The sequence below is a fragment of the Octopus sinensis genome, unplaced genomic scaffold (assembly GCF_006345805.1).
Source record: "Octopus sinensis unplaced genomic scaffold, ASM634580v1 Contig16157, whole genome shotgun sequence".
In the NCBI taxonomy this organism is placed as follows: Eukaryota; Metazoa; Mollusca; class Cephalopoda; order Octopoda; family Octopodidae; genus Octopus; species Octopus sinensis.
The window spans coordinates 8,755-14,802 of NW_021834189.1; positions in this window are offsets into that span (position 1 = coordinate 8,755).

The following is a 6,048-nucleotide window of genomic DNA, read 5'->3' on the forward strand; positions in this document are numbered from 1 at the left end:
AGGGCCTTTCCAATGGATCCTTATATCTATTACATATTACTAATATTTTATTTAAACAACCCAAGGGAAATAACTCATACCACCGGCAGTTTTTAGCGAAGCGATCAATATTTGATTCTCACAATCAGCCAACCTAATTCTGCATTTCACTACTCACAGCTCTGAACTGCTAAACATTATTATTGCACCTCCTTGATTTGAAACTTAAACCTTAAAGACTTCATTCATACATTTCTATACATACATACTTTTTTGAATGCCCATTACTCGGATAATTCTGCATTTTTCAGTTACACTTTTTTCATGACAGTAGATAAATTTTTTATTCCACAACGTATTTGTAGTGGTTTCATGCAGGCATAGTGTGGATTCAGTCCTTGATTGCCAAATTTCTCTTAACACATCAGCAGTGCTTTTCTCACAGTAAAACATTAGTTTTTCTGTGAATGACAGCAGTTATACATTTCCCAGATGTCTTTGCTAAGCATAATAATGTCTTTGTCACTTGACCCTTCTAACCTCTTCTAGGCCACCGGAGGCTGGAATGGAGAAAACAGACCTCCAACGAAATCATTTCTTCTCAACAATATGTCAATCCTTCTGGTTACTTTTTGTGACAGTTATAACAAAATTGGTTTCTTATATTAGAGTAATAAGACATTTCAATAGAACATCTTTATCCCCATGAATTACTGGGTACACATTTTTCACACATAATTGCTTGGTAAATTAATAACGGTGGGGAACATGGCTTTTGTTGTCAGGTATTAGAGACATGTATCCTAATTAATTTTCAAGTGCTGATTTCAAAAATGGAACCCATTTTGCTCTATCATGTCAAAATTCTTCACAAACTCAAATGTCCATTTTCAACATATCTAGTATTGTCACCATTTCTAAAGAGCTGTGCAAAACTTTGAAAATCTAGTTTTTCAATATCATTTCAAGTAATTACTATGACAAAAGTAAAAATAAAAGTCATGATTTGAGTACCTTCAGTAAATAAAAAGCACCAAACTTAAACAACTGTTACTATTTTCAATGTAACCAGTTTTAAATGTCATGATGATGACAGAAATACCCTTTATACAATTAGATGTTAGTAAACAACACATTTCTGTGGTCCATATTTGTGGAATTTGTCTGCAGATATGACCACGCCAAGCTTGATTTAGAACTGTATTTGCAAACCAGTTTTGCTGAACCTCTAACTATTTCTTATGAAAATTGGTATTTTGAACGTGCTCTTAATGTTTTAATTGTGGGGTCACATGGGCTAAGATCACTTTCTGTCAAGCATTGTCAAAGAACAGTAGAAATCATAGTATAATAACTGACAAGCAAGGAGGAAAATTTGACTAAGACATTGAGACCATGGAGACTAGTTATCTACATATTTCTTTACTACCCACAAGGGGCTAAACACAGAGAGGACAAACAAGGACAGACAAAGGGATTAAGTCGATTATATCGACCCCAGTGCGTAACTGGTACTCAATTTATCGACCCCAAAAGGATGAAAGGCAAAGTCGACGTCGGCGGAATTTGAACTCAGGACGTAACGGCAGACGAAATACCGCTAAGCATTTCGCCCAGCGTGCTAACGTTTCTGCCAGCTCACCGCCATAAGACTAGTTATCTAAATGTGGAACACAAACATGACAGCTGACAATTGCTAATCTCTGTAATGATGCAAGTTATTCATGCAAAGCAGCAAAGAGTAAGTTTGCACCTTGATTAGCTGAAACTCCAGTTTGACAGAAATATCTATCCACACTATGCCTGCATGAAACCACTACAAATACGTTGTGGAATAAAAAATTTATCTACTGTCATGGAAAAAGTTTAACTGTAAACTTGCAGAATTATCGGAGTAATGGGCATTCATCATCATCATCGTTTAACGTTCGCTCTCCATGCTAGCATGGGTTGGACGATTTTGACTAAAGGCTGGTGAACCAGATAGTTGCACCAGGCTCCAGTCTTGATTTGGCAGAGTTTCTACAGCTGGATGCCCTTCCTAACGCCAACCACTCCAAGAGTGTAGTGGGTGCCTTTTACATGCCACCGGCATGATGAACTAAATACAATTTTGCTTATTCAGAAGCTGTAGAAAAAAAAGACTTGTAGAAAAAAATGAAGAAAGCTGACTGAGTTTTGAAATCAACAAATCAATTTTAGTGTAAATCAAGTGAAAAAGCACACTCAACAGAAATTATGTTCAAAATTGTTCCCCTGTTTAATCCAAACTTTAAAAATTCAGATCTGTGTCAGAGATAGGCTAAAACACTAGTTACATTTTTATTTTCCATTTTTCCCTTTGGGTCTATCCCTAACTTCAACAAATAGAAAATACTAAAATACATTACTAGACAGAAACAAGAATGATTGATATGACCAGCTAAAGCCTTGAAGGTGTTACCTTAGCTTGGCTGCAGTCCAATGAGTGGAATCAATAAAAGAATGAAAGAATAAAAGAATATCAATATTAATTAAAGAACAGTATTCAAAGTTCTCTATTAAAGACTGGTTGTTTTGCATCTGTTGCCGTCTCCCACCTTTCACGCAGCAAAGATTCAATAACCTTTGACATGATATCAATCTCTAATTACAGATACATTGACTAACTGTCTTATTATTTTCCAAGATGTTGGAAAGTTGAACTTTGACTGTCTGACTTCATTAGTGACTAGTGAATGTTTGCCCACCTTCCAGTCACTTCGTATTTTTTAACACTGTTTTACTATATGCATGATTATACGAAATTAAGTGTTATTCTTTGATAGACATTACATATGTTTCTTCATAAACTCTCACACTATAAATTGTTTTAGCATTCTCTCTGTTTTTTCTTACCTCTACCCATATATGTGTGTGTGTATATATGTGTATTTATGGGTGTGTGTGTATGTGCATATACATATATATATATATATATATATATAATATATATATATATATTATATATATCTAATGTCGGATAAAATTTTTTCTAAAAAAAATTTTATCAATGGCCAGCATATTAAAAAATTTCTTTAAAGGTTAAATTATAAACAACTTATAAATAAGGGCAAACGAAAACATTTCTAATGCCAAATATGCCGAAAATTGGACATATTGTCCATTTACCATATAATTTTTTTCCCAGTACGCAAGCGTGCATACTGGGAAAAAAATTATATAGTAAATGGACAATATGTCCAATTTTCGGCATATTTCGCATTAGAAATGTTTTCGTTTGCCCTTATTTATAAGTTGTATATATATATATATATATAATTAATAATATCATGGTACTAAAGATTTTAGAAATTTTTACTACCAGTGGCTTAGCGTATATATATATATATACAGAGAGAGAGAGAGAGAGAGACAGAGAGAGAGGGACTCAGAGAGAGAGAGAGAGAGATTGATCACTAAATAGACAAGTTTTTTATTCTCCCTCTGTTTATTTCCTCATATTCCTTTCTGTTGAAGAGCACAGGCTGAAAACATAAAAGACTTTCTCACTTGCCCAAGTGTCAAACAAATACACCTTCTTGTTGTTCATACACCCGTCTTCTTTTTTTTTTCTGTAAATTTCAACTATGTATGTATGTATGTATGTATGTATTTATATGTATGTATGTATGTATGTAGTATGTATGTATTTATATGTATGTATGTATGTATATATATATATATATATATATATATATATATATATATATATATAATATATATATATATGGAGTGAAGTGAATTCCCATACAGGAAAAAATATAGAATTTGGTTTGAAGTTTGAAAATGCATATGAATCTCAAAACATGTAGTCATTGAGTTATTCAAACACCAAACCAGTTTCAACAATTTTTTGATTATCAATGGTACAAATCATCATTGTCATCATCATCATTTAACGTCCATTGTCCATGTTGGTATGAGTTGGACAGTTTGACTGGGCAGGAACACTGGAAGGCTGCACCACACTCGAGTCTGATTTAGCATGGTTTTCTACGGCTGGAAGCCCTTCCTGACGCCAATCACTGTGAGAGTGTAATGGGTGCTTTTACATGCCACTGGCATGGGTGTCATTTGCATGACACCAGGTGTGTTTACATGCCACCAGCACGAGTGCCAATTTGTGTGACACTGGTATCTGCCATGACTGCAATTTTGCTCAGCCTGATGGGTCTTCTTCTCAAGCATGACATAATGCCAAATGTCATGGTCATTGCTCTCGTGCAGCACAATATATAAATAAACCCTATATTTATATATTTGCACCATTGGTAAGCAAAGATCAACAAAACCAGTTTGGTATTTGAATAAATTTAAAAACGACACATTTTGAGATTCAGGTGTATTTTCAAATCCCAGAACAAATTCTTCTATATATATATATATATATATATATAAGAAAATGGAGAAACAAATTCATCTCGTTCATCAACTTACGGATATTACAATTTTACATTATTTATTAATTATACAAATGAGAACATCAAAATCAAACAAAACATTATATAAATCAATAGGTAATATAATAATAAAAATAATACAAATACATATTTTAATAGTCATATTATAAATTGTTGAAATTCATATATATATATATATATATAAGCACAGACACACACATACATACGCACACCAAAACATGCGCACACATATGCACGCACACGCGCAAAAAGAAACTCACAACCCCACGGATGCACGCATATACATCCATTTACGCTTACACACACACACATACAAGCGCACACATACACGTACACACAACTAGACGCACATACACACAAATGAACCCACACATTCATCCCATACGGTACACAACCATACATACACGCACACACATACATACACGCACACAATTATACATACGTATATATACACACACACGCACGTACAAGCACACACGCACACCTACACTAAGTTAAGCACAGTTTCTCGCCATACACACAAAAAAACGCACACGTACGCACACACATGCCACAACAAAACACACACACGATACATATACACGCACACACACATACCTCCCTGTTTCTGACCTGCCTTTCTGACTTGCTAGGGTACCCCCACACCACCCCTTAATTCTACTACTGCCTGCTACTAGCCATTGTCCACCATACACACACACACACACACACACGCACACATACACACTTGTCATCTCGCACATCTTTTTTACCATTCCTTCTTCGATATAGCTCTCTTGTTTTTATAAACATTTTCCTCCATTTTTACCTCGTGAATACCACCGGCGATTTTTATTTTCCCCTGTCCTCCCGTCTCGGGATCTTTCCTTCTCCCATGTTTCCGACGAAGAGCTCCGCTCGAAATGTCAAACCCTCCTTCTTCCCTTCTTTCCTGAGCGTCCAATAATACTTTATTTGTTCCACATCCTTGCGTTGTTGTCTTTTTGTTTTCTTGTTTGGATTAACTTTATATATATATATATATATATATATATATATATATATATATATATATATACAATAGGTTACTTTCAGTTTCTGTCTACCAAATCCACTCACAAGGACTTGGTCAGCCCAAAGCTTTAGTAGAAAATGCTTGCTCGAGGTACCATGCTATGGAACTAAACCCAGAACCATGTGGTTGGGAAACAAGCTTCTTACCACATAGTCACACCTGCTCCTATGTGTGCGCAACAAAAGGATATCTACAGAAAAGTTACAGACTGTTTGCTGACATAAAAGACGCACTTTTCTTTCTGAAACATAACTCAAAATAAGGGTGCTATGTGCAAAGTTTGGCCTATATTACATGCTTTAATGCATCAAAATTCTTCTTTTTTTTTCTGAATATAGATGCAGGCACTGCTGTGCGGTAAGAAGCTTCCTTCCCAACTACATGGTTTTGGGTTCAGTCCCACTACATGGCACCTTGGGCAAGTGTTTTCTACTATAATCTCAGGCAAACCAAAGCCTTGTAAGTGGATTTGGTAGACAGAAACTGAAAGAAGCCTATCATATATATGTATGTGAATATATATATATATATATATATATATATATATATATATATAATATATAGTTAATCCAA